Source organism: Anomaloglossus baeobatrachus, chromosome 9 (genome assembly GCF_048569485.1).
Source record: "Anomaloglossus baeobatrachus isolate aAnoBae1 chromosome 9, aAnoBae1.hap1, whole genome shotgun sequence".
NCBI lineage: Eukaryota > Metazoa > Chordata > Amphibia > Anura > Aromobatidae > Anomaloglossus > Anomaloglossus baeobatrachus.
Genome location: NC_134361.1, coordinates 41,141,859 through 41,164,266, shown reverse-complemented (window position 1 = coordinate 41,164,266; position 22,408 = coordinate 41,141,859). Strand labels below are relative to the sequence as shown.

General features: G+C 48.7%; 1 pseudogene; it reads left to right on the top strand.

Annotated features, from left to right (window-relative positions):
- The first annotated feature begins 793 nt into the window (after positions 1-793).
- Positions 794-22,408, top strand: part of LOC142251116 (cytochrome P450 2G1-like) — a 67,857-nt pseudogene continuing 46,242 nt past the window's right edge.

The window sequence follows — 22,408 nt, the reverse complement described above, 5'->3', positions numbered from 1 at the left end:
GCGGCCGGCATTTTCAAATCAGGAGAATCGGCCAGAGCTTTGTGAGAGCTGTGTATTGCCGCGCCGGTGATCGGTGAGTGGGTGAGAGTGAGTGAATGAGTCAGTCAGTGAGTGAGAGAGTTTGAGAGAGAGAGTGTGTGAGTGAGTGATTGATTTTCTGACAAGCAATGAATTTATATCACTTCTGGGCATGCTCAGAAAGAAAAACCGGAACCGGTACATGCTTCCGGCGTTTGACGCATACCACCGGATTCGGTACGCATAGACTTTCATTATGCACCATGACACACAGCGCCGCTGGAAAAAAAAACGTTCCTCTCTGCGTCCTGTGTGGCCACCAGAGTGACGATTTTTGCCGTATCCGGCAACAACCGGATCAAACGCAAGTACATGCGGCACAATCCGGTGCTAATAAAAGGCTATGAGGAAAAACCGCACCCGGTGGCAAAAAAAGGGATGCGTTTTTCCTGCAAAGTGCCGGGATGTGCCGCACAGCAAAAACCTGATGTGTGAAAGCAGCTTAGGTTTACATAACACATCCTGTCTCTTAAATGAGCGGGAAGCAGGTGGCCTCACACAGAGAGGTGCCCATGACAACGTGCTGAATTTCTGTGAGAGTAGGGGTGTGAGCTAGAAGCAAGTTTCAGGGCAGACAGGAAATCCAGTCAGAACCGTCTGAGATGTGAAGCAGCACAGACCTCTGCAGGGACAGCTCCTGCAGAGGGGGACCAGCCAGACCAGGGCTAGTAACACCCGGAGGAAGGGGAACCGGTACGAGTGATCATGAATAATGCACCTGGTAGCGCATGTTGGTTCCCGGGCTGCTACAGAAGAGAGAGAGCGAGAGAGAGAGAAGGGTGGGTGAGTCTCTAAGAGCTTCAGGCCACGGGTACCGCAACATTCCGCACACGAAAGTAAGACCCTCATATTACTCTGCCAGACCCTGCCTCTGACCCGCCTGGTAATTACCGGAGGCTACAACGGCGACGACCAGCACCCGGGTGCGACTTTAAACAGACCAGTGAATAAAATAATCTGGCACCGGCACCCGGTGACTGTGAGTACATGCCGCTGCCCCGTGCCCCGGTGCTCCCATGGACTGCCACCCTCGGTTCTCACTAACCTCCCGGGGCTTCCCCGCTCCACCCCTGGGGAGCGATACCACCCTGGCTGCCAGTAACACCTGCCCCGGAGAGAGACTGTACAGCGGCGGCTAATCACCTGGCCGCATACCACAGGTGGCGCTGCTAGCAACCCCGTTCCCGTCCAAGAGCGCTCCTGGGAGAGAGAAGAGTTGCAGGGGGGGGGGTCTACGGTGGAGGAGGCCGAGACCCCAGTCGCCGCTGCAACCGGTGACATGCTCACCAGGAAATCCGTTACCATCCTTCTATTACCTCCCTTGTTATACCGTACTATCGAACTCTTTTAATGAAACCCGCCAGGGTCACGGAAGCCGTGTTGGGCCACTCAAAGCTTGACCCCGAACACCACTGGTCCAGTGACCGTGCAAGCCCTGCAACTTCGGCAAGGGCGTTTCATATGCAAAAACAATTACAACAAATTTTAAAACATTTTATTATATAAATATTAAAGCTTTTAAGCAGGAAATTTGCTAAAGCTAAGTAGATGCTAAATGGAAAAAGTATTAGGATGCACCTTTTAAAAAAACAGTAAAAATAGGCATATTTGGTATCTTAAGCCTACTTTACATGTTACGATTTAGCATACGATATCTTATGCGATTGTAACCGCCCCCATCGTATGTGCGGCACGTTCAATTTGTTGAACGTGTCGCACATACGATGTTTTCCCGTCACACGTACTTACCCGTCCATACGACCTTGATGTGGGCGGTGAACGTTTACTTCCTGGAGTGGGAGGGACGTTCAGCGTCACAGCGATGTCACGCAGCAGCCGGCCAATAGAAGCGGAGGGGCGGAGATGAGCGGGACGTAAACATCCCGCCCACCTCCTTCCTTCCGCATTGCCGGCGGGAGCTGCGGGACGCTGGTAAGATCTGTTCATCGTTCCCGGGGTATCACACACAGCGATGTGTGCTACCCCAGGTACGATGAACAACTAGCTTTCAATATTTAGGAACTGAACGACGTGCGTGCGATGAACGTTTTACTGTTCAATCGCAATTGCACGTAGCGGTCACACACTACAATGTACCTTACGATGCCGGATGTGCGTCACTTACGACGTGACCCCACCGACACATCGTAAGATATATTGTAGCGTGTAAAGCGGCCTTAATATGTGAACTACACATGCAATACAGCAAACATGTTACTATTAATAATCAGATAAATATAAATAAAAATGAGAGTTTGTTACTGTATTTAGCCCATACTTAAAGTTACTTTTACAGTAAATGTCTATTTATATGTATGACAAAATGTTTAGTAAAATTCATCTCACAAAAAACGTCATGCATAAATGTAAAAAACAAAAAAGTACAAAAAATGCACATAAAAACAACATATGTAAATAAAATTATCCTATGGCCCTATAATAATTGGAAATTGGTCTGGAGACCACATGGGCAGATCCATGAAAAGACCTTCATGAAGGAACATCACCCTGATCCTATTCCAGGAATTATAGTCTTGGGTGGTTTCAAGAATGGTAGCTGGATCACTAGACTCTTAATTCCAGGAACATTAACATCTTGGTGTTAGATATAGTTGCTGGTGGCCCTTGTGATGCGACCATTTCTTGAAAGTGTCCCATGAGGTATTTTTCAACATGACACCTGGTCACACGTTTCTCATGCTGCAGGGAGCAACCTGCGTGGCTGAAACGTGCTCCAATGGTTGGAGAGTCTCCGGACTTGTCTCCTAGTGAGCAAACCTGGGACGTTATTGGTCACCAATTCCAAAAGGTGCTGCCAGCAGTGGATCTTGATGATTTGCCCAAATGCATTCAGTGCAGAAAAATATTCAAACGACCATTAATAACCTCAGTGAATGTAGCCAAGACTATAAAGGAGTGGATTTCTGCATGGGGTGCTCATAACCAATACTAAATAAACTGAGATGTGAATGTTTTTATTCCATATTTTCATCACTTGCATATAATTAACATGTCTATTGTGATTATGTGACTGTAAAGGGGGCTTTACACGCAGCAATATCGCAAGCGATGTCGCTGGTTAAAGCACCCGCCCCCGTCGTTTGTGCGTCACGGGCAAATCGCTGCCCGTGGCGCACAAAATCATTAGGAGCCGTCACACGGACTTACCTGCCTAGCAACATCGCTGTTGCCGGCAAACTGCCTCCTTTCTAAGGTCGTAGTTATGCTACAATTTCTGGTGGCCGGTCACCACCATGCCATGCACGCCTGATTTTGGTTTGCTTTGTATTCCTCCTGTTGGTAGCTGTTCAGATTCAGTTGCCTCACCCTTTCCACAGGCATTGCTAATTAAGCACCATCTTGGATCTGGTCCGCCTTTATCAATGGTTGCTGTTTGGCACTGGGAGGATCAGTTCTGATATAGTCCTGGTATGGTGCAGAGCTTGCTCCACATGCTGGGACCTGGGCTGGTCTCTATCCACAAGTGCCTTTTTTGCAACATAGAAGCGGTTATATACAGGTTACAGGTATGTGTGCTGTATTATGGTTCTGCTTTTAACTTTATCTAGGAGGCCGCATGGCACATGAAATACAGAATGTAGAGTAGGACCCCCCTATTGAGATTTGCCGTGACGTTGGCAGGGGTGGCTCAAAAAATTGATCAATTATTTGCTAAAAATCTCATTTTTTTTATTGTAGTACAGTTGGAATAAATCTGTGAATTTTCACTTTTTATATGATGCATGCCAATTTCAGATCGTGCTGGTTCCCCTCTCTCTCAGTGAATGTAGCCAAGACTATAAAGGAGTGGATTTCTGCATGGGGTGCTCATAACCAATACTAAATAAACTGAGATGTGAATGGTTTTATTCCATATTTTCATCACTTGCATATAATTAACATGTCTATTGTGATTATGTGACTGTAAAGGGGGCTTTACACGCAGCAATATCGCAAGCGATGTCGCTGGTTAAAGCACCCGCCCCCGTCGTTTGTGCGTCACGGGCAAATCGCTGCCCGTGGCGCACAAAATCATTAGGAGCCGTCACACGGACTTACCTGCCTAGCAACATCGCTGTTGCCGGCAAACTGCCTCCTTTCTAAGGGGGCGGTTCGTGCAGCATCACAGCGGCGTCACTAAGCGGCCGCCCAATAGAAGCGGAGGAGGCGGAGATGAGCAGCCATAACATTCCGCCCACCTCCTTCCTTCCTCATTGTCGGTGGCCGCAGGTAAGCTGTAGTTCGTCGTTCTCGTGGTGTCACACGTAGCGATGTGTGCTGCCTCGGGAACGACCAACAACCTCCGTCCTGCAACAATCAACGATTTTTTGAAAATGAACGACGTGTCAACGATCAAAGATAAGGTGAGTAATTTTTGATCGTTAATGGTCGTTCGTTGGTGTCACACGCAACGACGTCGTTAACGATGCCGGATGTGCGTCACGGAATCCGTGACCCCGGTGATATATCGTTAGACACGTCATTGCGTGTAATGGGGCCTTAAGATAGTGAGGGACAGGGAGCTCCTATACTGTCACTCACGCTAGGGGACCCTAGGTTATCCCTCACCTCTAGATTACCACTAATTGTGGAGATGCCAGAGTCCTGTGCCTTACTATTTTCCTGACCAGAACTAAAAACAGTCCCCCCCAGGGAAGGAAGGGACAAGAGTGTGATGGGAATACAGATAAAGTAGGGAGGGAAAAAAACATAGCTCAGACACACTGCAAACTCACAGGAACAAACAGGAAGAAACTAATTAGAAAAGAAAGAGAAGTAAGGCAGCAACAAAAGAACAGCAAGGGTTAACACCACAACCGCTCACAGCAATGAAGTACTACAACCACCAGTAAGTCTGGATCACACCTCACCAAACCAGTATAGAGAAGCTGCAGCTGGTATTAAAGGAAGTGTCCCAACAGTATATATAGATGGGGACTGAATATGACTGTCTCCACCACAGCATTTGATCAAATGAGACTAACAAGCAGCCCAGCATAGATTAACTAGCTTGCCAATAAATTACAGGTCTGTCAGTCAACTCCCGAGTCTCCCTGCACTGATCCCAAACATCAGAGAAGTCAGTAGACAATATACCAGAATCTGTAGTCTTCACAGATCCTGACGTTGACATGCCAGTCGTTGATGTGTGTAAAAACCTCCTTGTGACATCTTTCTATCCTGTGATTTCCATAATACTACTACTTTTTCTTCTTGGTTTTGTAATTTCAGTGTTAAGGAGTGTGTATAAAGAATTTTGATTGATATTATGTCTTTCTAGCACATCTAAGATCTGACCATGGACATTACATGGATGGGGTTACTGATCCTTATCTGCCTTTTTACGTACTTGGTTTGGGATACAAGATCAAGATTGAGAAGATGTAATCTTCCTCCTGGTCCAGCTCCTCTTCCTCTGATCGGTAACTTGCTGGACATTAAGAAAGAAAAGTTGGTCAACTCTCTTATCAAGGTCAGCAGCTGCTTACATTTTATTTTGGGTAGAATGTTATATTGCATTTTTGCATTTGTAACATATTGAAAGCCTTTTGTATTTTTTGTTCTCCTTTTTTTTCCATAATTTTGACCTAAAATGTGTTTAAATCCTAATTGGTCATAAAACTGCAATAATTTAAATAGCTTCCATTAAAGATAAATTTTATCTTAAAGGTTTAGATCAAAAGAGCTGACAACGCCTGTCCTCTCTATGAAAAAGTCGCTGCCAGAAACATTTGGAAGTGGCTTATCTCCAGGAGGAATAAATGGTACAGCAGTAGTTTTGGGCGGACTTGCAGATAACCGTGAACGGCGGGTCCCAATTATCTGTTTTTTTTAAAATCCGATAACATATACTGTACTTATAACATATAAGTCTATGGAGACCAGTATCCGGAGATTAAAATTGGTGGCAGAAGGGATAGGGGGAAAGGAGAGAGCAGAAACTTGTGTGAAAGAGGGCATGTTCTGTTGTGTAAGGACTGAAAGTTATTTAACATAATATAATTGATCAATTTTAAGGAGACGTTGTGAGAGGGTGGGAGTCTTTGTTGTGCGTCACATTTGGACAATAAGAAGCTTGTAGGGCTGAACCCACAAATGTCACCAGTTGCAAGTTGGCCCTATCTTTAGGCCACATTGGAAAATGTAAAAGTATTTGTCTCGGGCCGAGGTGCACCGCTTTACCTGTGAGTTCAGACAAGAGTTGTGATGTAATCTTCCAAAAGGGCTGTAAAATCGGACATGTCCACCACACATGAAGATAAGTTCCTCTGTCCCCCTCGCATCTCCAGCATTGATCTGAGGAGGAGGTGGTCCAAGTATTAGATAAGGTGGGGACAATGTACAATCTCGCAGCCACTCTCCTGGACTCTAAAGGCCCCTTTACACACGGAGACTTTCTAGCAATCCCACCAGTGATCCCGACCTGTCCGGGATTCCTGGAAAGTTTCTAAAGAGTCGCTGGTGAGCTGTCAAACAGGCAGATCTGGCCAACGACGCAGCAGCTTCGGGACGTGTCACACAGCAGCTATTTGACGACTCACACCTATGTTAGGGGCGGTGTGTTTGGCGCTGAAGCCACCTAGGTGTCCTTTTTACACGCCCCCCTCAGCTTCGATTGGTGATTGCTAGTGAGTTCCTATTGGTGACCCCGAGCTTGGAAAGATTGGCAAAAGTCGCGCTTGTATATCCTTTATTCCTGAGCTTCTGAGCTTTTTTCCTGAGCTTTATAGTATTGCAGACTGGAGAACTCTCTAATGATCCGCAAACCAGCACGCTCAGGAACAAGGTAGCTTTGAAACGGGATGGAAGTGCTAAAGTTGCCTTCTTTTCAGTGAAAGCCACCCAATCATCAGAACGCAACAGCGACCACCAATCGGAGGTAAGGGGGCGGGAAAGGGAACGCTATAGCACGCCTACAGGGTGGGTTCTAAGTCGCTAACGATGTCGTTGTAACGGTGTCAAACACACCGATGCATGCTGAGCAGCGGGAAACAAAGGACCAAAAAATGGTCCTAAACAATTTGTAGCGATCAGCGACCTCACAGCGGGGGCCAGGTCGCTCATGCGTGTCACACACTGCAATGTCGCTTGGGAGGTCGCTATTACGTCACAAAACCGGTAACATTACAACGATATCGCTAGCGATGTTGCAGTGTGTAAAGGGGCCTTAACACAACATGACGGCCCATGCGAGGCACTATAAATTTGTTTCGCTTGTGAATCAGTGAACATAATGTTCAAATCCCTCTCCCATCTCAACAGATATGCTAGTTTCACCAACAGTTTTTTAGTAAGCAAGGTGTTGTATAGATGAGAAAGTATTTTTTTGGGTGTCTTGGTTTGTGTACAGAAGGATTCAAAAGTTGTTAGGGGTCTGTCGAGACAAGATTGTGTCGGTAGTGGTTGGATCACATGTTTTATCTTCCTGTAGTGAAGGAATGTAAGTTTAGCAAGGAGAGGAATCTTACACATCTCCTGTTTAGAAACCAGAGAACCTTCGATCAAAAGGTCTGTCACAGGGACTTTTGCGTTGCTTAGGTAATTGGATTTTGTGGAGTTTGCTCGGTTTATACTGGCATCTGAAATATCAGAGATTTGGGCTAGGGCGGAGATAAGTGGGGCCAAGATCTCACTATTTTTATTCCAGTTCTTTAAGAGTGTCCTTGTTAGTTCATTGGAGTAAGTTCTTCTGTCTTTATAACAGGGAGGTGAGAATAATAAGGCTCGTAAAGGGGTGGGGGACAAATATTCCTCAGCTGTTGTCCATAATTTATTCGGGGGACGTCTAATCCAGTCTACTGCCCTGGAGACAGCAGCTTGAAAGGCTTTGAAAGGTTCAGTGTGCGAAAACTAATTTTCGGTTTATGCTTATTCCAGACATAATTAGAAATTAGAGAGTTACTTTTGGAAAGAAATTACTTTGGGACTGGTATGGGAAAAAGATAAATAAATTTTGGTAGTAAGATACTTTTAATTAAGTTTTCCGACCCATCCACGACAAAAATGGCGCTTTCCAAGAGGATATTTGTGCGGAAATTTTAGGGAGGAGAGGTTTGTAATTGAGGTCGAACAAAGACTTGAAAGTTTTGCCAATTTTGATGCCTAGATATGTAATATGGCTTTTTGGCCACTGGAAGGGGGATGACTTTTGGAGAGATTTAATAATGTTATCCGGGACATTTAGGCCTATCGCTTCTGACTTGGATAAATTAATTTTGAAGTTAGACCAACAGCCATATTCTTCTAAAATTTTCATGAAGGCAGGGACATTACTACCAATAAGTCATCCGCAAAAGCAGCAGACGTGTGGTGTGTTCCCTGTAGGTTAACCCCCTCAATCTCCTGATCCTGCCATATCAATGGCTCCATTATCATGACAAAAAGAAGGGGGGACAAGGGGCATCACTGCCTTGTTCCATTTTCAATGGCAAAGGAATCAGTGAAGGTATTATTTATCTTGATCCTAGCTGTGGGGTATGTATACATCTGCATTATTGCTCGTATAATATCAGGGGGGAAATGGAAGATCTCTAGAGTTTCCTGCAAGAAAGTCCAGTCTACCCTATCAAATGCCTTCTCGGCATTCATTCCCAATAGCACAAGAGGCTGATTATGGGCTCTGGCGTATTGCATTAAATTCAGTAGACGTAGCGCGTTATCTTAAGTAAGGTGTTGATTGAATTACTGTGTCCACGACATTTTATAGGAGATATCTTGGTAGGAAAATGTAGTCTAACCTATGGTATGATTTGTGGGGGTGAGAGAAGAAGGTAAAGTCTTTGGTTGTTGGGTTTTGGGTTTTGGTAGTGCCAAATATCAATCAAGGAAAGGAGAGAACTTAATCCGAGATAGGTCTCGGAGGGAAATGTGGCTTTTTTTGAGGTGGAGTCTAATTTAGGTTCCAGGGCAAGGTTAAAATCCCTGCAGAGTATAGGAGTTCCTTCCAAAAATGCCCCAAATTTTTTGATCGTAGATAACCATTGGATCTGTTTGACATTCGGGGCATATAGATTCCCTAAGGTTACCATTGATCCAGCTAATAAGCCTTTAACGAAAATGTACCGGCCCTCGGGATCTATGGCTACATCTCGAGGAAGAAAAAGTATATCTTTGGCGAGGGCCACTGAAACCCCCCTGAAACCTCTGCTTGGGGAGGGGGCATGGAACCAGAGATTATAGTATGCTTTTTCGAAGCTTGGAATCTTGCCTTCCCGGAAATGGGTTTCCTGCAAAAATATTATATCAGTATGTATCTTGTGTAAGCTAGATAGGGCTTGTGACCTTGGTATGGGAAAGTTTAGCTCATGTGCATTAAGACTTATTGTGACGCCCTGGCAAAACCAGGTAGTTACACAGAATAGGCCCCCACTTAACACCTTCCCACACAGGGACACATCTGGCCAACCAAATCCTAGTCACCCCCCCAGGGTAGGAAAGGCATATCAGTGGGCGGGACCAGGCAGATGGAGAACGCCCACTTAGGGTCTGGAGAGCCTGGGGTGGGAAAAAGCAGTTAGTTGGTTGACAGAGTTGTTGACAGCAGTGGAGAGGAGAGGAGTGAAGGAGAGTGGTCAGGGGTCGGAGCCCCTGGACTACAGCAGCACCTGCACAAGGCTAGGTGGCTGATGGTGGTCGGTGTCAAGCATGAGATGGGAAGACGGCTTCCGGAGATCCGAGGTGGACAGGGGCAGGGTTGGAGCCTGCCGGTACCGACACCGAAGAACCGACTCGGAAACCATGCACAGAGGGGGTACTTGGACCCTGATGCCAGGACCGGAACAAACGGCCTAGCTAATTAACCAATTGAGGGCTGGATTTTAGGTCCTGTCCCAACCAAAGTCCCAAAATCAGACAACCACCCACCGCGGGGATAGGGCATCCGCCAGGGTCCGGTAGATCCCAAGGGTCAGCGTCAGCGGGCATGGCTCCCAACAAAAGGACCGGGAGCGGACTCCCATGTTTCACACCGGGAAGTCCAACACATCAAACACAAAGTGCAGAGGAAAGTGACACTGACCATCAGCCCGGGTGTGGGACCAGAATACAACCGGATGCGGCGGCCTGCCACCAGCACCTTGGTTTACCACAAGACTCGTGTGATTTATTCAACCGTGAGTAAACTACCATCCCCCGGTCTGACCGGGCGCACCGGCCCCTGCAGTCACCATCCCCAGCATAAAGACACTGAGCCTCGGGTCATCCATCCCTACCCACGGAGGGGTTAATATCCAGCTGCCATTCCATCTTCCCCCCCTGGGTGCTCCACAACAGCAGCGGTGGTGCCACACTTCACCACACACCGTGGGTGGCGTCACAGACAGTTTACAGCAAATCCCGTACAAATACGTCCCCTCTTATTCGTGGTGTCCGCGCGACCCCCGGGTCCGATAGAATCCCTCGAGCCACACAGCAGATCCGGATCCAAGCAGCCCAGCTGCTGGCACGGGGGTGGCACATTATCACATTAAATACCTTATGGTGTGTCGATATAGTCACAACTACGGGTAGAAGAGCTTATTGTTAGGAGGATGAATGGACCAGACCTAGAACAGTAAGGGGAGAAACAAAGGCAGAGAGAACAGAATCCAGAAGAAGATTTGTAAGTAGAATAAGGTAATAAATTCAACAATGGCAACATTTTGAAATTCAAGAAAAATATGAGTAGGGAGCAGTAAGTGCAAAACCCCTATAATGACTTTGTGCCTTTAACACGTGCAAACAATAATAGCCAGTAAATTACTGGCGCCCAGGCCCCATCAGCGGGGCTTGCTTTCTGAGTTCATCATAAGTTTCTTTGCCGCTTTACGCCTGGATCTTTGGGTCTTCGGAGTGAGAGTATGAGTATGCCATGGTGACGACTCAGGAAGCGGCTATAATGCAGACGTTGAATGGTGTATTTCTAGCTCCGGGTATTTCTCCAGTGTGATCCCTAGAGCTTCACAGATTCGTCTTATTTCTGCTGATGTTCTGCCTTGGTAGTGTGTCTGTCGCGGGCGGGGAGGACGCCGCTGCTGCTGCGCTCTCGCCAACGCTCGGGTCCGGCGCTGCTGCGACTGCTGCTCGGTGGCTCGAGCGGTGGCCCGGATCCGGGGACTCGAGCGGCGCTCCTCACCCGTGAGTGAAAGGGGTGGTTGGTTTGGGGGATTTAGTCCGTGACGCCACCCACGGGTCGTGGTGAAGATGGGCACCACCGCTGCTGATGATGGGGATCCCGGGAGCAATGGTAGGGAGCAGCTGGGATGTTGTTTCCCCCCTCCGTGGGTAGGGGTCGGTGGTCCCGGGGCCCGATGATGTGACGGGGAGGCAGGGTTGGTGAGGTGCAGGGTTGCAGGGACAGCGCGGCGCGGTGCCGGATGGCACGGGTGTACTCACTCAGTAAGAAATGTACAAAGTCCTCGGTAAACCAAACGGCAGGATGGACGGGTCCTGCAGCCGGATGCAGTGTCTCTCCCCGGACAGGTGATGGCAGCTGTCTTTCCCTGCACCTTGATGTTCTCGTTTGACTACTATGGATCCCCAACGGTAGTCCGCTCCCCGGTGTATGGGTTCCGGAGGGGCCCGTTTGCCCGCAGGCGCTGGCCCTTGGGTCTCTAGCCTTAGGCGGTAGCTGTATACCCTCACGGTGTGTGCGGTTGCCTTCAATCGGGACTTTTGCTGTTAGGAAACCCCTGGGGTTCCAGTCACATTCGGATCTGACTATTGTCGGCGGCTCCAAGCCTGGTCGGGGTCCGATGGCCCTGCCTGTGTGTGCTGGCTTCACTTCGACCCCGGTCGGTACAGGCGGGCCGTCGCCCGACCCCGGTCCTATGGTTCCGCATTGCTCCATCACTCCTGCAGACGGCCGCCACCCTCTGCCAACCTTGCTGTCAGTGCCTGGGCCACAAACCCAGACACCCAAGAGTTTACTCCTCACACTTCTAACTCCAACACTGAACTGTCACTTTTCCCGCCTCCAGGCCTGTGAACTCCTCGGTGGGTGTGGCCAACCGCTTGGCTCCGCCCCACCTGGTGTGGACATCAGACCCTGGAGGGAGGCAACAAGGGTTTTGTGTTTGGCTGGTGTCCCTGTCTAGTGGGGGTGGGGTGTTTGTGTGTTATCTGTGACGACCTGGCTAGGCCAGGGCGCCACATTTCCCTTTCACGGTTTTTGCAATGCCAAATGGGAATAGCCAGTGGTATGGAAATTTGTTTTGACGTAACACTTCCGCAAGGGGTTTTAGTAATCGTCTCTTAGTTAGGGTGGTGGAGGCTAGATCTTGAAATATTAGAATTTTTGATCCTTCATAACTTATGGAACCTGCCTCTCTAGCTTTTTTGAGTATAAGTTCTTTGATTCGGTAGTCCAAGAAACATCAAATAACGTCTCGTGGTGGTTCCCTTTGCTTGGGACGGGGTCTCAATGACCTATGTGCTCTGACTAGTTCCACTGGAGGTGAGGGGTCAGATTCTGAAACATCAGAGAATATAATTTGCAAAGCCGAGACTAGAGCTTCATTTCCTACCGATTCTGGAAGACCTTTTATTCTGAGATTATTTCGCCTTTCCCTGTTTTCGTGGTCCTCCAGAATGGCGTGGATTTGGTTAACACTGTCCTCCTGTTAGTGTAGGCAGGAAATGATTGTGTTAAGCCAGCTTTACACCTTACAATTAGGTGTGCGATCTCGTATGCGATGTGACACGCCCAGGTCGCATATGCGATTGAATGAGATTGCACGTAGGTCGGTCATTTGCTGTCACACGTGCGTTAGTAGTCTATGTTAAATTGATCAATTTTATGTGCGATCCTTTAGATCATGTGTTCTGTGATGTATGCATTGGGCACCTTTTTTTTTTTTTTTTATTTATTGACTTGCCAAGCGTGTGTAATGTGTAGGGATGCGTTTTTACTATGTCAGCTGCCATTCAGCTCTGCTACATGGCCGCTAACAGCAGCCACAGACAGCCATGTAGCAGAGCTGAATGGCAGATGACAGCAGACACAGACAGAGCCGCACTGTCAGAATGAACTCTGGTGAACCTCACCCGACTTCATTCTCATGCTGCGGCTCTGTCTGTGTCGCGTCCTGATTAGCGGTCACTGGTGAAGGGCTCACCGGTGACCGCTAATCTCCTAAGTGACTGAAGTTAGCAGCCCTCTCTCATACTCACCGATCCCCGGCTCTGCACGGCATTCACACTGCTCCGGCGGCTTTTACTGTTTTGAAAAAGCCGGCCACTCATTAAACAATCTCGTATTCCCTGCTTTCCCCGCCCACCGGCGCCTATGATTGGTTACAGTGAGACACGCCCTCACGCTGAGTGACAGGTGTCACAATGCACCCAATCACAGCAGCCGGTGGGCGTGTCTATACTGTGTAGTGAAATAAATAATTAAATAATTAAAAAAAACGGCGTGCGGTCCCCCCCGATTTAAAAACCAGCCAGATAAAGCCATACTGAAGGCTGGTATTCTCAGGATGGGGAGCTCCACGTTATGGGGAGCCCCCCAGCCTAACAATATCAGCCAACAGCCGCCCAGAATTGCCGCATACATTAGATGCGACAGTTCTGGGACTGTACCCGGCTCTTCCCGATTTGCCCTGGTGCGTTGGCAAATCGGGGTAATAAGGAGTTATTGGCAGCCCATGGCTGCCAATGAGTCCTAGATTAATCATGTCAGGCGTCTCCCCGAGATTCCTTCCATGATTAATCTGTAAGTTACAGTAAATAAACACACACACCTGAAAAAATCCTTTATTAGAAATAAAAAACACTAACAAATTCCCTGGTTCACCACTTTAATCAGCCCCAAAAAGCCCTCCTTGTCCGGCGTACTCCAGGATGATGCAGCGTCGCTTCCAGCGCTGCTGCATGCAGGTGACAGGAGCTGCAGCAGACACAGCCGCTCCGGTCACCTCCAAGCAGCTAATGAAGACAGCCGCGCGATCAGCTGAGCTGTCACCGTGGTTACCCGCTGTCACTGGATCCAGCGGTGGATGCAGCGGTGGCCGCGGGTAACCTCAGTGTCAGCTCAGCTGATCGCGCTACTCACCGCTGCTCCTCTCACCTCCACGCAGCAACTGAGGTGAGTAGCGCGATCAGCTGAGCTGTCACTGAGGTTACCCGCGGCCACCGCTGCATCCACCGCTGGATCCAGTGACAGCGGGTAACCTCAGTGACAGCTCAGCTGATCGCGCTATTGCCTCCATTAGCTGCGTGGAGGTGACTGGAGCGGCTGTGGTCTGCTGCAGCTCCGGTCACCTCCATGCAGCAGCACTGGAAGCGACGCTGGACCATCCTGGAGTACGCCGGACATGGAGGGCTTTTTGGGGCTGATTAAAGTGGTTAACCAGGGTATATGTTTGTGTATTTTATTTCTAATAAAGGATTTTTTCGGGCGTGTGTGTGTTTATTTACTGTAATTTACAGATTAATCATGGAGGGTGTCTCATAGACGCCTGACATGATTAATCTAGGATTTATTGGCAGCTATGGGCTGCCAATAACTCCTTATTACCCCGATTTGCCAATGCACCAGGGCGGTGGATGCAGCGGTGGCCGCGGGTAACCTCAGTGACAGCTCAGCTGATCGCGCTACTCACCTCAGTTGCTGCGTGGAGGTGAGAGGAGCAGCGGTGAGTAGCGCGATCAGCTGAGCTGACACTGAGGTTACCCGCGGCCACCGCTGCATCCACCGCTGGATCCAGTGACAGCGGGTAACCACGGTGACAGCTCAGCTGATCGCGCGGCTGTCTTCATTAGCTGCTTGGAGGTGACCGGAGCGGCTGTGTCTGCTGCAGCTCCTGTCACCTGCATGCAGCAGCGCTGGAAGCGACGCTGCATCATCCTGGAGTACGCCGGACAAGGAGGGCTTTTTGGGGCTGATTAAAGTGGTGAACCAGGGAATTTGTTAGTGTTTTTTATTTCTAATAAAGGATTTTTTCAGGTGTGTGTGTTTATTTACTGTAACTTACAGATTAATCATGGAAGGAATCTCGGGGAGACGCCTGACATGATTAATCTAGGACTCATTGGCAGCCATGGGCTGCCAATAACTCCTTATTACCCCGATTTGCCAACGCACCAGGGCAAATCGGGAAGAGCCGGGTACAGTCCCAGAACTGTCGCATCTAATGTATGCGGCAATTCTGGGCGGCTGCTGACTGATTGTTAGGCTGGGGGGCTCCCCATAACGTGGAGCTCCCCATCCTGAGAATACCAGCCTTCAGCCGTATGGCTTTATCTGGCTGGTTTTAAAATTAGGGGGGAACCGCACGCCGTTTTTTTAAATTATTTAATTATTTATTTCACTACATAGTATAGACACGCCCCCCGGCTGCTGTGATTGGGTGCAGTGTGACACCTGTCACTCAGCGTGGGGGCGTGTCTCACTGTAACCAATCATAGGCGCCGGTGGGCGGGGAAAGCAGGGAATACGAGATTGTTTAATGGGCGGCCGGCTTTTTCAAAACAGTAAAAGCCGCTGGAGCAGTGTGAACGCCGTGCAGAGCCGCGCCGGTGATCGGGGATCGGTGAGTATGAGAGAGGGGGTAAGAGGGATAGACTGACATGGACAGAGAGAGAGGGACAGAGATAGTGACGGACTGACAGAGATTAGTGAATGACAGACATTGTGAGGCGCTTCAGAACGCAGCTTTTCAGCTGCGCTCTGAAGCAGACCTTTTTTAAGCTGCGGTGCAGAGCGCACACCTGCGCACATAGCATCAGACACCGAAATCGTATGAGGGATGTCACACGTTACAATTGACTAGGTTCATACAACAAAACGTCCAATGTATGAGGAATAAACGACGTGTATGCGATCACCGTATTTTCGTTCAATATCGATCGCATGTAGGTTTCACACGCAAATACGTCACGAACGATGCCGGATATGCATCACTTACAACTTGACCCCGACGACGGATTGAAAGATCTATTGAAGTGTGTAAAGCAGGCATTAGAAGTTGTGATAATGGTGGTGTGTGAGGCTTCCAGAGTTTCTACTCTATGGCCTATGTGGCCGATATCTTGTTTAAGTCTGAGAGTTCTTTTACCATTTGTTCCATAGCTTTAGTAAGAATCCGTTTAATAAAAGATCTGGAGATGGGGAGGTCTTTGTTTGCATTATCTTCCTCTATGTTACTATCTTCATCTATATCCTGGGTGTCTTTTGTGGGTATATTCTGAGGGTTGTCGGTTTCGGTTGTAAATGCTTCTTGAGAAACTTATCAACATCTGCCTGGGTAGTAGTCGAAGCTGATCTAGGCAATGAACTGGCCATTTTGTTACCAATTGTGACCATTGTGAAGTCTTTTGCTTCTAATAATTTTCAGAAAAGAGTGAGGCTTCGCCTCACTACCCCCTCTGTACAGAGATAGGAGCCTTACATGACCCTTGGGGGGGGGGGTGCTGGTGAAGAGATAACCCCTATATATCAGAAGAACTATACGTCAGATCCTAGATATAATGATGCTCCAGCTCTACGTATGTCAGAATGGCAGTCTCTTTCAGGCCGAAAACACACATCCGTTAAAACCACGTTCGTGTAAAACGGGCCATTTTTCGGGTCCGTTTTCTGTTTTTTAGGTCCGTTTTTATGGTATGTGTGGCCTGCGTGTGTATCCCGTATGCTAGCCGTATGTGCGTGTGGAATGTCCGTGTGTGCGTGAGTGAAATAACTGACATGTGTGCGTGTTGTCCGTGTGAAATGTTCCGTGTGTGTGTGTGATGCACAATGTCATTGATACATGTCGGCTGACAGCAGACAGAGTTGCGCGATGAGAATGAACTCGGGTGAACTTCACCCGACTTCATTGTCATGCCGCGGCTCTGTCTGTGTGCCGCGTACTGATTAGCGGTCACCCGTGAAGGACTCACCGGTGACCGCTAATCCCCTGAGTGACTGAATTGAGCAGCCCACTCTCATACTCACCGTTCCCCGATCTCCGGCGCGGCGCTGCACTGCTGTTATAAAAGCTCCGGCGGCTTTTACTATTTTGAAAAAGCCGGCCGCTCATTAATCAATCTCATATTCCCTGCTTTACCCGCCCACAGGCGCCTATGATTGGTTGCAGTCACACACGCCCACCACGCTGAGTGACAGCTGTGTCACTGCACCCAATCACAGCAGCCGGTGGGCGTGTCTATACTGTGCAGTAAAATAAATAAATAAATAATTTAAAAAAAAAAAACGGCGTGCGGTCCCCCCCCTATTTTAATACCAGTCAGATAAACCCATACGACTGAAGGCTGGTATTCTCAGGATGGGGAGCCCCACGTTATGGGGAGCCCCCCAGCCTAGCAATATCAGTCAGCAGCCGCCCAGAATTGCCGCATATGTGGCGCCCCTGAGGCTTCCGTCGCCACAGGACATTGCACCCCATCCAGCGGTGTGATGCCCCATTCTGGGTGAGGAAAGGAGTGAACACCGGTCCCCTGGTAAATCTACACAACACCCATTGTTAGGCATATACTGGGACCAGGGACAGTGGCAGAAACCCTCCCATGCTGCATGCTGGGAGGGGCCGTAAGACCCATCCCTGCTCCTATAGGGTAGGTCAGAGCAACTGGGGAGGTGGGAGGAGCCACCAGAGTGCAGACAGAAAGGAAAGTCTAGTGTGAGCAGATAGAAAGAGAGTGGGGAAGGAGGAGGAGGCCTGCAGGAGGCAGGCAAGGAGGAGAAGTGAAAGGAAAAAGAGCTCCAAGTCAGTCAGGAGCTAAGGAAAGAAAGAGACGCTTCCTGGTGAAGATCCTGGGACTCAGAGGGTCCAGGTGACACCAAGCAGAGAACAGAAGGGATCCCAGGGCCACGGGTAGCTGTAGAGCTGCGGTGGCCTGTTCCACAGGAACATCGGTGGAGGGATCAAGCGGCAGCAGGGGACGGTCCCTAGAAACCGGAGGAGTGCAAAATCATCTCCAAACAGTAAAAACCGAGGCCCAGGGAATGTTGTAAACTCCCCGGGCCACAGGCCAAAGCAGAACTTCTAGAAAAGGGGTAATCAGCCGACAGGTGACCCCCCAGCCTGGAGGCTGTTGTGGAGGCCGAGCCAGGTTTATCCTACAAAGGCAAGGTTTAAGGAGACAGCTGAAGACAGAGACACTTAAGAGAAGGGTACCGGGTTTTGCTCCAAGAATCACCCAGAAACGGCGGAGGTCCCTGACAGTGGTCCCAGCAGTCCAAGGGTTCCTGCCGGCCTTGACAAGAATTGTGAGTAAAGAACTTGAAACTGCACCCTTGGAGTTGCCTCTGTTATTTCATCTGCATAGACACTCATAAGCACCAACTGTGCCCCGGGGCACTGCTCCACCTGTGGGGAGTAGTACCACCATTGCTGCCATATCATCCCCCGGAGGCCTCATACAGCAGCGGCGGCTTATTAGCCGCATACCACAGGTGGCGTCACGAACACAAACTTTAATTCAAGCCACATATTCTACTGACACCCACCAGGGCCACGGAGCCGGGCCCAGCCACCACTGACTACCACCGGACTAGTACGGCCCGGCACCGGGTGTCCCATAGCCCTGGGGTGGGTGAGTCACATACATTATATGCGACAGTTCTGGGACTGTACCCGGCTCTTCCCAATTTGCCCTGGTGCGTTGGCAAATCGGGGTAATAAGGAGTTAATGGCAGCCCATAGCTGCCACTAAATCCTAGATTAATCATGTCAGGCGTCTCCCTGAGATACCTTCCATGATTAATCTGTAAATTACAGTTAAAAAACACACACACCCGAAAAATCCTTTATTAGAAATAAAAACACTAACAAAGTTCCTGATCACCAATTTATTAACCCCGACAAAGCCCTCCATGTCCGGCGTAATCCACGGACCTCCAGCGTCGCATCCAGCTCTGCTGCATGCAGGTGACAGGAGCAGCAGAAGACACCGCCGCTCCTGTCACCTCCACGCAACAAATGAGGTGAGTAGCGCGATCAGCTGCTGTCAGTCAGGTAACTCACGCCCACCGCTGGATACAGCGGTGGCCGCGATTAACCTCAGTGACAGCTCAGCTGATCGCGCTACTCACCTCATTTGTTGCGTGGAGGTGACAGGAGCGGCGGGTGTCTTCTACTGTTACTTTCCTGTTATAACCAGTGTAATCTACGGTGATAATGCGTGCATGAAATGAAGCATGATCTGCAGCTTTTCTGATTGAGATTCTATATATTTATTGTGAGCAATATTTCCAATAATTGAGTCACGGACAGTGTAGTATAATTTTTATATACAGACTAATGATCCCTATCTATTTGTTACTCGAGATTGTTACTGTTATGAGGGACTTTTTTTGTGAGTTCTAAACCCACCTTTTCCCCAATGTATGGGAGTCGCAGTTGCATATCTCCTTACCCTATGTGCCTTTATGTTTGTATGTGCAATTTTATGCTTTAATTCATCCTCTAATAAAAAGTATTTATATAAGGAGCATCAGCATCATATGTATTCTTGAGTAAGGGTATAAGGGGCCTAACTGTGACTACCTGGATTCTCCAGGGCGTCACACTGGCTTCGCCCTCCTGCCCTGTTCCCTCACACACAGTGCCCCGAGCCGGTGTCCGCAGGTCTTGCTTGGGAGGCTCTTCTTTCATGTTCCCTCGCCCTCTATGGTCACCTTTTCGGCGGATTCATGTGTGGCTGCCGCTTCAGCACATAAAGATTCCTCAGCCTCCTATTTTGCTAACTGAACCTGGTTGTTCCCAACTAGTCTAGGGGCCGGTCCCCTTTGTGGCCTATTCCCTCCACACCGGTACGTCAGATGTGCATGCGAGCTCACTGCCCGTGACTCTGGGACCCCTTCTTCCTTTCTTTCTTCCTCCCTTTCCTAGGATGAGCTCACGGCTTCCATCCTCAGGACCTCTCTCCTCCTTACATCTTTTGCCTTCACCTTTCAACTCCTTCTCTCCTTCTCTTGTTCTGTCTAGTTTCACACTTCGTTCTAAAGTGTCCACCCACTAACTAACCCCACCCCAAGACTGGCTCCGGGACTGTGCTCTCCCTAAGGAGCAATCTCGCCCTAACCATGGCCTGAAGTGGTGTAGTTGTGCCGCCCCCCGCGTCAGAAGCCGGGCTGCTCGGATCCGGATCCGCGGTGGCTCGAGGGGTCTCCGGACCCAGGGGGTCGTGCGGCCACTCAAATAAAGGGGGATTATGTACAGGGGATGTTATAGACAGTTTGTGATGCCACCCGTGGTGTGTAGTACCACCACTGCGGCTGGAGTACCCGGTGGCGATGGTGTGGGCAGCCAGGTGTTTAACCCCTCCACGGGTAGGGGGAATGCCCCGAGACTCTGTGATGGTAGAGGGAGCCGTGGACTGTAGGCCTGGGAGACAGGGAGCAGAGAAACTCACAATTGGTAGTCGTGGTGCTGGATGAGGCTGTGCTGCTTTGGAAGGTCAGTAAATACACAGACAGTGATTAAACCAAACGTCCTGCAGTAACGCCACTGAGGGCGAGCACGTCCAGGTGACCATTCCCTATGATGTTGCCTGGTATGTTCCAGTCTATTCCGACCCTCCGGGAGCCCTCTACCCGTCAGCCCCTCACTCTCTGAGGGCTGCTCTCTCATGCTGTTCTGGGAGCTCCAACTCCCCCAGCCTGCTCTCCCCCTGAGAGCTACTTGAGAGCCACCACTCTCCTTGCTCCCCTGCCGACGACTGACTAGTCACCTCCCACCCAGTCTGCTTAATCCTTCGGTGGGCAGCCCTTTCCTCACTGAACCTACCCACTGGAGGTGTGTGTGTGGGATTTGCATGCTGGTCTTAACAACATCATTGGGTGGCACCTGGAACCAAGGAGGAGATGGGTACTGCATGGAATGGAAAATTGTGCAATACCCTGTGACGACCTGATAGTATAGCTATGTGACACCCTGGCCTAAGTGTGTATGCGTGTACAACGACCTGTGCTCTCCTCCTTACCAGGGAATGGGATACCACACCTCTGGCTGAGGTGTAGTACCTCTGTGGCGACAGGACCTTCAGGGGTGCCACATATACACCTGCTGGTCTCTTTCCATCTATCTGAACTGTACCTGGCTGCTCACAGTTCTGGCTCTCATACCTAACACAGGGACTCTCCACTTCTCTGTGACCAGCATTGCTCTTCATTGTTTAAAACCATTGGTCTCATACGTACACTGGACCTTCAGCCTAGCAGGATTTCTTACTGAAACAGTTGGATATCCTAATAGTTAAACAGGTTTGGACCAAATTTTACTGGTGTTATGCATATTTGTATACACAAAATAGAACATTAATAGAGGAGGGCACATCTCCTGTAACTAAGGCTACAAAAAAACAATGTATCGTATTTCAAATAATAAGATGCCCCCATTTGTTCTGCAATCAATTTTTTTTAGGTGAACTAAGAAATAAAGCAAAAACCAAAAAACTACATTTTTCTCCGGTCATCAGGAGCCAAATCACCCTTGATTATGAAAGGGTGACATTTCTTGCTCCAGTAAGAAATGTCAGTGGGTCAGGAACAGTGACTGTCAATCAAATAATCTCAAATTTACTGTTAAAAATGTAAATGAATGGTAACGATCTTGTAACCTTTATTTCAGCTTTGGGATCAATATGGCTCGGTATATACCCTTCATTGTGGCTCACAGCCAGTGGTTGTTCTGTGTGGATATGAGGCTGTGAAGGAAGCTCTTGTTGATCAGGGAGAAGTATTTGGTGACCGGGGGTCCTGTACCTTTACTTGAGAGCTTAACCCAGGGTTACGGTAAGGGACACATTAACTAATGGCATTATATATTTTTTGGAATATGAATTGCACCATGAAATATCTAAAAATGCGACATTGGTGCCCAAATTATGGAGCTATTTTATGCCCAGTATGGTATGACTGGGTTCCCTCCAGAGAAAATGACTTTGAGGACTAACAATCCATCTTGCACTTTTGCATCTTTGCTATTATCACTTGTCACATGTTACATATCAATAGGATTGATCTAATAGGGTCCTGTATATGTAAATCAATCCACAGGAAATACCAGTGATTGGACATCTCCAAGATGGGGTTGTCTTCTTCTGGATCTTTGGGGGTTCCCTTATTGTATGAGCACTTGACCTCCCTGGAAGATCCTCTGGATAATAATACTGCCAGAGGCCCTCTTCACACATCCGTATAAAACACGTACATGTTACACGGTAGCGGTGTTCTCAGTGTTTGACATTAATGTGTCATCTATGTGCCATCTGTGTTTTTCCAGTATGGCTAAAGAATAAAAATATTACAAAGCTTTTACTATACTTCCAATGTTAAACATGTACAGCGTCCATGCCATCGCTGTTCTTTTCATGGACCCATAGACGTTCTGTGTGAAAACATGAA